This window comes from Rhinopithecus roxellana, chromosome 5 (genome assembly GCF_007565055.1).
Source record: "Rhinopithecus roxellana isolate Shanxi Qingling chromosome 5, ASM756505v1, whole genome shotgun sequence".
Classification (NCBI taxonomy): Eukaryota; Metazoa; Chordata; class Mammalia; order Primates; family Cercopithecidae; genus Rhinopithecus; species Rhinopithecus roxellana.
Window position 1 is genome coordinate 112,219,150 of NC_044553.1, and position 12,575 is coordinate 112,231,724.

Sequence of the window (12,575 nt, forward strand, 5' to 3'; positions counted from 1 at the left end):
CAAAAGATAGGAGGTGAGGCAAAGGCTACTCTATAACTCAGTTTTTTTCCCTACCTAGTCTAGATTCTCACACTAGCCCCACTTTCCTCTGCTCTGTGGCATATATATATATATACACTCTGCTCTGTGGCATATATATATGTGTATATATATATATATATATATATATTTTTTTTTTTTTTTTTGAGACGGAGTCTCACTGTCACCCAGGCTGGAGTGCAGTGGCCAGATCTCAGCTCACTGCAAGCTCCGCCTCCTGGGTTCAAGCCATTCTCCTGCCTCAGCCTCCCGAGTAGCTGGGACTACAGGCGCCCGCCATGTCGCCCGGCTAGTTTTTGTATTTTTTAGTAGAGACAGGGTTTCACCGTGTCAGCCAGGATGGTCTCGATCTCCTGACCTCGTGATCCGCCCATCTCGGCCTCCCAAAGTGCTGGGATTACAGGCTTGAGCCACTGAGCCACCGCGCCCGGCCTCTGTGGCATATTTTTAACCTGAGTTGCAGGGCTGTTGGTTTCCAGAGCGTTGCCTGATGCATCCCAAATGTCGGCTTAGCAATTGATACACATCTGAACAGGGGCCCATCACTAATAGCGAGCATTTCATTCATCTGGGCAAAACTTATGGGTTTTCACAGGGACCCTACCAGCTCAGAAGCACCTTAGTATAATTAAGTAGAAACCAAAGACAGCTAAGTTTTAAATCTTGAGTCAAAACTTTAAAATCAAAGTCAAGTTGATTTCATTTTGGTGAGCTTTCAAATCATGCTTTTAAAAATAAATCATGTAAAAAAATCATGTACTCCTATGTATAATTTTACTTCTGGTGTTTCTTCTTAGAAAATAAAGGAAGACTCTGGAATTTGTATAGTCTAGCACTTTGTGGTTTTTTTTTTTTTTTTTTTTTTTTTTTTTTTTTTTGAGACGGAGTCTTGCTCTGTCGCCCAGGCTGGAGTGCAGTGGCCAGATCTCAGCTCACTGCAAGCTCCACCTCCCGGGTTTACGCCATTCTCCTGCTTCAGCCTCCCGAGTAGCTGGGACTACAGGAGCCCACCACCTCGCCCGGCTAGTTTTTTGTATTTTTTTAGTAGAGACGGGGTTTCACCGTGTTGGCCAGGATGGTCTCGATCTCCTGACCTCGTGATCCGCCTGTCTCGGCCTCCCAAAGTGCTGGGATTACAGGCTTGAGCCACCGCGCCTGGCCAGTCTAGCACTTTGAAAGTTTCATGAGAGTGTTTGTTTAGCAGTGCAAAAATATTCCATACTCTGAAAAACAAAACCAGAAAGTTGATTCATTGCTTCATTGGACACTTACCATGTTCCCGATAATTTTAGGTGGTGGGGATACATGGATAAGACATGTTCTCGGCTCTTGCAGTCTTGCAGGAAAAGCAGATAATCAACTACTTAATATTGTGGAGGAGTGCTAGACTCCAGGTAGCTGTGTGCTGAAGGGTAGGGAGTAAAGGCAGAAGGAACCGCACGTGCAAAGGCTTGGTAATGGGAAAACTTCACAGTAGCTAAGCAGAGCTAGAGCACAACTTACTGGGGAAATAAGAGATGAGGTTGGAAATGTACACTAGGATGAGAAGACAGCTTTGCAGGTCTTGAAGTCTGTGCTGTATGCAATGCAGAGGCAGCTGAGATTTTTTAGTGAGTAAGAAAAACAATTACTCTGACTCCTTTAGAACAATGATTCTGGGAGCCCAGAAGATGGACTAGGTGGGAAGAGACAGTGAGTTAGGAGGCTACTGAAATAGGCAAGGAAGGATGACGGTGTAAGACTGTAGCAAAGGGAACAGAGAGGAAGGGAAGCTGCCATGGAGTGACAGAGGAGAGAGAAAGAGAAAGGGATGACAAGGGCGTCAAATTCAAGTAGTCACAATCTGATCTAAAAAAGTACTCAGTGAACATGATGAACGACTCTTAAAATTTCCTAATGCCTTTATTGTTACTATTGTTATCACATGAAACCAGTTAGAGTTAATATTCCTAGTAGGGAAGAATTCTATAAACAACATTGCATATCACACATCAGGGTAAACCCATGTCAAATGCTTTTTTCCCCTTCTTCTTCCAGATATTACTCATTTGTATTCTTGTGTGCACTGTCTGATCATCTTTTTTGCCCAATTTCTATCAGAGAATTTAACTTTCTAAAAATTCATTTGTGAGCTCTTTTAAATATAGTTGTTTGTCATCTGTGTTACATTTTTTTTCATTGTAGCATTTGCATTTTTATTTTGTTTTTGATGCTGATGTACTGAAGGGTTGTTTTGTGTTTATGTAAACAAAGCTATCATTTCAAGTTCTTGTTAGTACAATGCACATAAAAATATTCCCCATGCCAAAGTACATCAACATTATTCTAGTAAATTTGTGGTGTAATCATCTTTATAATACACAATTTGCAAAATATAATTGTTAATCTATTTTTAAAAGCAGTATTTAAATTAATCATGAAACTTTAATTCAATTGTTCAGACTACTTGGGAATTTTCCATTCTTGAGTGAATTCAGAATTACATGAAATGATAGTTATTTACCTTTCTCCATTTATTTTTGTTATTTTTTGGTAACAGCCTTACTGAGACACAGTTCACATACCATACAATTCACCCATTTAAAGCATACATTTCGGACGGTTTTTGTATACTCCCAGAATTGTGCAACCAGCACCACAATCAATTTAGAACATTTTCATCACCCCAAAAATAAAACTCCACATACTTCTTAGCCATCACTCCCAAATCACTGCCCAGTCCTAGGCAACCACTCATCTTCTTACAATCTCTACGGATTTGCCTATTATGGACATTTCATGTAAATGGAATCATACAATATGTGGTCCTTTGTGTCTGGCTTCTTTCACTTAGCATAATGTTTTCAAGGTTTATCTATGTTGTAGTATGCATTAGTAATTTTTTACTAGATTAGAGAAAAAAAGCAGAGATATATTTTTTTCCATTGTATGGTTATACTACATTTTGTTTATCTACTCATTGGCAAAAATATGAGTTATTTCTACTCTTAAGAGTAATGCTGCTATGTACACCCATGTACAAGTTTTTTGTGTGGACACACGTTTTCATTTATTTTGAGTATACACCTTGAAGTAGAATTTTTGGTTTATTTTAAAATCCATCTTTATGCCATACATGAACATTAGTGATATGGATTTTTTTAAAAATCTACTTTGCCCTATTTTCTCCTATAAGAACCCAATAGAAATGGGAAATGGGTTGATTATTTGAGTAAATGTATATGAATCTGTTAGTTATAGAAGTAGGTCTCACAGTTGGAGAGGATTTTCACTTCCTTTCATCTTGGCAGGAAGAGTGTTTTCTCTAAGTTTCTTTATACTTAACACTAGAGAGGCCATGTCTTTGATTCTGTACCTAAGAGCTTTATGTAATGACCTCTGAAAAATTAGGAATCACATGGAATGGGAGAATCCAGGGTAAATTGTCTTCTGAGTCCTGAACAATCTAATAACTTACTTTCTCTGATTAGGAAAGCAATGCATGATCACTTTGGAAAACACACAGTGAATACAATAAAAATCACCCATAATATCTTGCCCAGAGTTAGCCACTATTAACTTATCTCATTGGCCCAGTTTAGATACTGAATGAGTATACTGGTAACCTTCAGCAAATTATAGGCAAGCTATTTTAAAAGACTGTTTTATTTTATTTTCTTTGGAGATGGAGTCTTGCTCTGTCACCCAGACTGGAGGGCAGTGGCACAATCTCAGCTCACTGCAACCTCCCAGGTTCATGCAATTCTCCTGCTTCAGCCTCCAAAGTATCTGGGATTACAGGCACCTGCCACCGTGCCCAGCTGTTGTTTTTTTAATTTTTAGCAGACAGGGGGTTTTAGCATGTTGGCCAGGCTGGTTTCAAACTCCTGGCCTCAAGTGATCCATCCGCCTCGGCCTCCCAAAGTGCTAGGATTACAGGCATGAGCCATCACCACGCCCAGCCTAAAAATACTCTTAATGGAGAAATGTAAAAACACTTTTTTCTTCTAATTGCTTTTCTTTTTCCTTTTTTTGAGATGAAGTCTCACTCTTTTGCCCAGGCTGGAGTGCAGTGGCACCATCGTGGCTCACTGCAACCTCCGCCTCCCAGATTCAAGTCATTCTCCTGCCTCAGCCTCCTGAGTAACTGGGATTACAGATGCAAACCACCACGCCTGGCTAATTTTGTATTTTTAGTAGAGATGAGGTTTCACCATTTTGGCCAGGCTGGTCTCGAACTTCTGACCTCAGGTGATCCACCCACCTCAGCCTCCCAAAGTGCTGGGATTACAGGCGAGAGCCACCGCGCCCAAGTATTTTGCAGCCTTAGAAAGCCCTGTTTCTCTTTACAGCAGAGTGGAAGCTATCATTTGTTGAATAAACAGTAAGTGTCAGCTACATTATAAATGTTAGTGCTAATTCTCACAACAACCTTGTAAACCCTTGAGGGCCTACTCTGTGCTCAGTGATTTAGAGGCAATTTCTCTATCGTGTAGTTGAGGAAACCAAAGATCAGAAAAGGTGAGTAATTTGTGCCAAGTCACACAACTCCAGTGCTATCATTCCATGCAAGCCATCACTATCATTCCCTTGCCTGGACTTCTATAATAGCTGCCCATGCTTGTTCCCCTCCAACCTATTCTTTCCTTCACTGCTAGAGGGATCTTCTTAATATGTCAGTCGGAGCACATGAACACATGTCTTAAACCTCACATAGGTTTCCCATCGGAGAACTTCCCCAATTTACTGTGAAGCTAATGCAGCTTAAGATTCAAGTCTTCATTTGCATGGCTCCTTCCTAGGCTCTGGGAAGGACCCTAATAATGTATTCTTATGCTCATACGCAAAATACCTTTTTTTTTTTTCTTTTCAGAGACAGAGTCTTACTCTGTCGCCCAGGCTGGAGTGCAGTGGCACGATCTTGGCTCACTGCAATCTCCACCTCCTGGGTTCAAGCAATTCTCCTGCCTCAGCCTCCCGAGTAGCTGGGATTATAGGCGTATGCTGCTATGCGAAGCTAATTTTTTTTGTATTTTACTAGAGACGGGGTTTCACCATGTTGCCTAGGCTGGTCTCGAACTCCTGAACTCAGGCAATCTGCCTATCTTGGCCTCCCAAAGTGCTAGGATTACAGGAGTGAGCTACTGCGCCTGGCCGCAAAATATCTTTTAACAGCAGTTGAAAAGCACTACTGTTTGTTTCTGCACAAATTTCTCCTCCTTTTGGAAGACATGGGAGAGGTCATGGGTGTAATGGAATGTGTTAATTCACAGTCACTTTCATGGACAGTGAGCTTATTGTTGACCATTCCAGTGTAGAAATGGCTTCGGGATGTTTTCTATCACCGTTGTGCCAACTCACCTGGCATCATGACAAGAAGATACAGGGGCAGAGGTTGTGTCACCACGTGAACTACGTCTTCTATGGTGCCCATCATTGGAAGTTTATGAATACTGGAGAGAGAAACAAGGCTTGAAATATATGGAGTCAGAAGCTAGTCTATGATAAACACTTCCGGTTTCCAGATGTATAAAATTATAAGCTAAGGATTCAGTTCTCATCATTACCAAAACAGGAAGTGGGAAAAGTACCATAGGATGTTAGACTGATAGTCAAACTATCATTTTCTAGTTACTGTGATGTTTGTCATCTTTTAAAAAATTTGTTCTGGCTTTGAGTGTTGTGGTCCAACAAATAATGTAATTTGTTGAAATTTTTTTTGCTCTAAGTAAATAACCAATTTCACACCCAATTTCACATTTGTACTATCCTATTCTTTTTCTGTTTGTAGAGATGGCGTTTTGCTATGTTGCCCAGGCTGAGGCTTGACTTGAACTCCTGGGCTCAAGTAATCCTCCCTCCTCAGCCTCCCCAGTAGCTGGGACTATAGGCACGTGCCAACACACCTGGCTTGTATTGTCATATTCTTTGCTTAAACAGAACTCCTTCCCACCTTCCCAAATAATATAATCTTCAGTATAAACCAGAATTGGTCCCTGTTTTCCATTGTCCCCCTATCTTGTTGAGAATCTGTACCTGATTCCTCTCTGCCCCTCCCTCACACAAACTTCTTTGTTCTTTTTTTTTTTTTAAGACAGGTTCTCTCTTTATCACCACAGCTGTGGTGCCATCATAGTTCACTGCAGCCTCAACCTCCTGGGTTCAAGTGATACTCCCATCTCAGCCTCCCATGTAGCTAGGACCACAGGTGTGCACCACCACAATCAGAAAATTTTTATTTTTAGTAGAGATGAGGTCTCACTATGTTGCCCAGGCTGGCGAACTCCTGAGCTCACACGATCCTCCTGCCTTGGCCTCCCAAAATGCCGAGATTACAGGCATGAGCTACTGTGCCTAGCCATAGCAAGCTCTTTTCTACCTAAGTGTCTTTAGCTAGATCACCCCTCTATCTGGAATGCTCTTCCCTCCATCCTGCACGACTGCCACTTTCTCCATCTTCTGTCCTAACTCAGGTTACCTTGTCAGGAAGGCATTTCCTGACCACTTGATCTAAAGTAAAAGTCCCTACCCACTAACTACTGCATCAATTTTATCCCTCAATCGTTTTTTTTTTTTTTTTTTTTTTTTTTGAGACAGAGTTACACTCGGTTGCCAGGCCAGGCTAGAGTGCAGTGGCACAATCTTGGTTCACTGCAATCTCAGCCTCCCAGGTAGCTGGCATTACAGGCATGCGCCACCACACCCAGCTATTTTTTGTATTTTTAGTAGAGACGGGGTTTCACCATGTTGGCCAGGATAGTCTCCATCTCCTGACTTCGTGATTTACCTGCCTAGGCCTCCCAAAGTGCCGGGATTACAGGCATGAGCTACCGCGCCAAGCACTCCTCAATTGTTCTTATCAAATTCTGAAATTATCTTGCTTGTTTTTTGTTATTTTTTTTTAAAGACAAGGTCTTATGTTGTTTTTTTTTTTTTTTTTTTTTTTTTTTTTTTTTTTTAAGACAAAGCTTATTTTTATTTTTATTTTTGAGATGGAGTTTTGCTGTTGTCACCAGGGCTGGAGTGCAATGGCATACTCTCTGCTCACTATAATCTCAAGCGATTCTCCTGCCTCAGCCTCCCAAGTAGTTGGGATTACAGGCATGTGCCATCACACCAAGTTAATTTTTATATTTTTAGTAGAGATGGGGTTTCACCATATTAGCCAGGCTGGTCTTGAACTCCTGACTTCAGGTGATCCACCCACCCCAGCCTCCCAAAGTGCTGGAATTACAGGCATGAGCCACTGTGCCCAACCAAGGTTTGTTTTTTAAAGACAAGTTCTCACTCTGTTGCCCACGCTAGGGTGCAGCAGCAGGCATGATCATAGCTCAGTGAACTCCTGTGCTTAAAGGACCCTCCCACTTCAGCCTCACAAGTAGCTAGGACCACAAGTGCACACCACCACACCTGGCTATGTTATGTTATGTTATGTTATGTTATGTTATGTTATGTTATGTTATTGATAAGGGGGTTCTTGATGTTGCCCAGGCTGGTCTGGAACTCCTGGCCTTAAACAATCCTCCCACCTCAGCTTCCCAAAGTGCTGGGATGATAGGCATGAGCCACCGCATCCAGCTTTGTTTACTTGTTTATTGTTTGAGTTCCTTCCCACCCAGCTTTGTTTACTTGTTTATTGTTTGAGTTCCTTCCCGAGGCAGTACTTTCCAAGAATGCAGGGACATTAACTATCATGTTCACTAAATCATTCCTAGAATTTGGCATATACATTAGTTGTTTCTTAAATATTCGTTGAATGAATGAATGAATAGCTGGGAGTGACAGCAAAGATTCAAACTCATGTTTATCAAATCAAAGGCTGTGCGATGCCCAATATGCCAAAAGCTTTCTGTATTTCCCAATCTGTTATACCATAGAGCATTGAAAAGATCATGTGTGTGTTAAGAACATAGGCAGTTTCAATTCTGGTTCACCAATGACTGAGAAGATCAGATATAATCAAGGATCAAAATATTATTTTCCATACAGGTGACTTCAAGTATTCTTCAGTTTTCAAAAAATTTAAAACACCTAAAATTAATCAGCCATGTTCTAAAAGAGCAAGGAAAAATTGTGTTTTGTGTGAGACAGCTGTGGAACTGGAAATTACCAAATGATTTCCAGTTTTAAGAGATTTGGATCAGGTGGCTTAGAATTAGATTAAAGATAATCAATTCCCTGGAACAATCAATGCCATGCATAACTCTAATCTTCAGAAGGAGCTTTTTGTATTGCTGAGAGGTTGCTTATCTGGTCTTGTTTCTTATCCATATAGAAACCTTGATGTCAATTAGTATTCCACGGGAAATGAAGCTAGATGAGAAAGTGAACCCTTGCTAAATAAATTAGAAGAGATGATAATTAAAGCAGAGATTCTAAACCGTATCAGAGAAGCAGCTCTATCTTCATTTTACCATCACTTCCCTAAAAGCAACATATGGCAGTTTACAGATTACACATGGAAATGAAATATATTTAATTTTGGATTTTTTTGTGCTTTTGAGGATCAGAATTTCATAATATCTCTTGACTGAACGAGAGTTAATCTGGGAACAAATAATTTGGCAATCAATACATTAAATTCTAAGATGACAGTTCTCCTGGTCTATAGCCACAAATATCTGGAACATTTGTGGTCTAAACCTGCAGTATAATTTGTACTTTAAAACCTGCAGTATAAATTGTATACTTCTGGTATACATAGCAGTGTCTATAAATACCTCTCAAGTGCAGAATAGAAAGCCTGAGGGAGAGATAGAGGCTAGATATTTGATATTAGAAAAAATTCCAATTCTACCTTTTGCACAGAATTGAATATTTGTAATTGTGTCTTGTAGATATCAAATTAAAAGCGTAAGTTTCATTTTAACATTTATAATAGTATACCATCTATGGAGAACAGACAATATGTATTTGTATTATACACATTTACATATTCCTAATAAGGTGTCTTTATTTAGTAGACAAATGTTGAACTTTTGCATATTAAAAATTATTACTTTACTCTAGGACTTTATGGAAATTCATATTTGTCTTAAAAAGAAAAATTATTTTATAATGTAATTCATCATTCCCAGATTTAAAAGCTTTCAACATTTAGGGCACATGCGATATTGTATTGTACTTTCTTAAAAGTGAAAAACAGTATCTTCATTTTTTTTTTTTTTTTGAAACAGAGTCTCACTCTGTTGCCAGGGCTGGAGTGCAGTGATGGGACCTCGGTTCATTGCAACCTCTGCCTCCTGGGTTCAAGCGATTCTCCTGCCTCAGCCTCCTGAGTAGCTGGGATTACAGGCTCCTGGCATTACACCCAGCTAATTTTTTGTATTTTCAGTAGAGACAGGGTTTCACCGTATTGTCCAGGCTGCTCTTGAACTCCTGACCTTGTTATTCACCCACCTCAACCTCCCAAAGTGCTGGGATTACAGGCATGAGCCACTGCACCCAGCCTAGTATCTTCATTTTTAACAAGAACGTTTTGTAGGCCAGGTGTGGTGGCTCATGCCTTAATCCCAGTACTTTGGGAGGCCAAGGGGGCGGATCACCTGAAGTCAGGAATTTGAAACCAGCCTGGCCAACATGGTGAAACATCTCTACTAAAAAAACAAAATTAGCCAGACGTGGTGAGGCATGCTTGTAATCCTAGCTACTTGGGAGGCTGAGGAAGGAGAATCACTTGAACCTGGGGGGTAGAGGTTGCAGTGAGCCGAGATCACGCCATTGCACTGCAGCCTGGGCAACAAGAGTGAAACTCCATCTCAAAAAAAAAAAAAAAAAAAGAAAAAAAGTTTGGTAGCTGAATTGCCATTTCCTTGTTAACATGCATTTTTCTTGAACGTAGGTAATTGAACCTGTCACATTATGTTATATATATATGCTATTATTAAATTCTGTTGAGAAGGTTTAGTTTTATATATGGCTTATATTTTTGTGATATTTGATTTTATGCATTGCTATTTAGTTATTACAATCTAATAAAAATGTGGCCAATTGATTTTCTTTTTTGAAGCTCTCCACATTAAAATATGTCTGTACTTTTACGTTTTGATTGTGGTCATTGAAATAGCCCTTTAAAGAGACCTTTTCTTCTTATATTGTTTCTTATGAAGGGTTGAATTTTAATATCACATCAATACTTGCTTTTTTCATTTAATCTGTGAAAATGAATTTAATTTCAGCAGTAAAATTGACAGCATCCACTTTTATCTTTAATTAACTTTTCAGTTTGGCTTTCATCTTAAAGGCTCACAGCAGAATTTATCACCAAGCCATAATAGAAGTGCTGAATGGAAGATTCAGAGAAGCTGAATTTAGCTCAGTTGACCCCATTATAAAAAAGAAAAGTGAACAACATTGATATAAAAGACAACTCATTAGGCCATACCACTAACAGATGACAATGTTTATTTTTGATTTCTGCTATTTATTTGGCCTCCAAATTCCCTTTCCATGCACTCTCTTTTTAACTCCAAAGCACCAACTGCCTTTACTTAAGGGTTTTGTAAGTATGAAAGTACGTCACAGAATAATTGCTACATAAATAATAATAGCTACCATCTATTGCATACTCAAGCACTGTGCTAAGGACTTTATTAACTTTATATTCTGTGAAGCAGGTTTTATGGCACTGTTTAAAAATTAGTAATGGGGCTTAAAGAGATTAACTTTAGTTTAGTGAATGGTTAAGTCTTTGAAGTCAGGTCACCTGGATTTGCATCCCTGTCCACTATTTTCTAGCTTGCTAGCTCTGAGATCTTGGGAAAACCAGTCAGCATTCATGTATTCAGTGAAAGCAATGAGCAGAGGGAGTACAGGGCCCAACTTAGTTAGAGAGATTGCTTTCATACAAGAAGTGACAATAAGCCCAGTGCTGGAGGAAGACTAGGAGTTAGGCAAAGCAGAGGAGGAGGAGGGGTGGGGAGAGATTAGTCCAGGCAGAGGAACAGCATGTGTGAAGGCCCTAGGGCGGGACTGGGCTTGGTGGTTCCTGGACTGAAGGGGCCCAGGGGGCTGGAATTTAGTTTGCAAAGGGTAGGGGTGTGGTGTGGAGTTTGTGAGCGTAGAGTGGGGCGGGAGGCCTCTAAAAATCATGACAAGGACTTGGGATTTTGTTTCTGTTTGAAGACAATCACTCAGGCTGCCATCTGCAGAGTGTGTTGGAGGATCCAGGGAAGGAGACCCAGTGAGAGGCTGGGGCAGGAGTCTAAGATAGAGATGCATTTGAATAAAGTAGGAGTGGAAAGGAGATATAGGAGATGGATTCAAAATAAATTCAAGGCTGGCCAGGTGCGGTGGCTCATGCCTGTAATCGCAGCACCTTGGGAGGCTGAGGCGGGTGGATCACCTGGAATTCCAGACCAGCCTGACCAACATGGTAAAACACCATCTCTACTAAAAATACAAAATTAGCTGGTCCTGACGGCGCATGCCTGTAATCTCAGCTACTTGGAAGGCTGAAGCAGGAGAATCACTTGAACCCGGTAGGCGGAGGTTGCAGTGAGCTGAGATCGCACCATTGTACTCCAGTCTGGGCAACAAGAGTGAAACTCCTTCTTAAAAATAAGATAGATAAATAAATAAATAAATAAATAAATAAATAAATAAATAAATTCCAGGTAAATAGCACTTAGGGTTGAATTAGACTTGGTGGGTGAAGTAGAGGGAGGAACTAAGGATGTCTTCCAGTTTTCTAGCTTGAGTAATTAGTCAGATGGTGGTAGCATTGATTGAGATGGGAAGGCTAAGAGGATAACATGGTTTGGGGACATCTTAAGCGACATATCTAAGTGACTATAATGTAAAGTACATAGTCAAATACACTGGAGCTCAGAGGCAAGATCAGCACTTACCTGCGTATGAATCTGGTCATCATCAATCTATGGATGGTATTTACAGCCAGGGAAATGGATGAGATCACTGAGGGAGGAAGTTGACAGAGACAGGAGAATAGGCCCCAGATGTGAGCCTCTGGAATTTCCAACAGGCAAAGCCTGGGTCAAAGAGTAGGAACCTGCCAAGAGAACTGAGAAGGAGTTGGCCAAAACAAGGATAATAAAAGTACCACTCCTATAATATTGAGATTAAATGAACTAGCATATTAAACAGTGTTTAACTTCTTACAGTCCCCTTACTTAGCAGTGTTAATTTAATTATTAAATTCTACTTTCTATGACAAAGTACTGACTGGCCAGTGGGTATTATAAAGGTGAATAAGACATAGCCCCACTGGGTATGGTGGTTCACACTCCTAATCCCAGCACTTTGGGAGGCTGAGGTGGGAGGATCTCTTGAGCCTGGGAGTTTGAGACAAGCCCAGATGACATAGTTAGACCTTGTCTCTACCAAAGAAAACCAAAGAAACAAACAAAAAAAATCAAAACTAAAAAAATTAGCTGGTTGTAGTGGTGCACACCTGTAATCCCAGCTACTTGATAGGCTGGGGAGGAAGGATTGCTTGAGTTTGAGCCCAGGAGGTTGAGGCTGCAGTGAGCTATCATCACACTGCTACACACTCCAGCCTGGGCAAGAGTAAAACCCTGTCTCTACTAGGAAAAAAA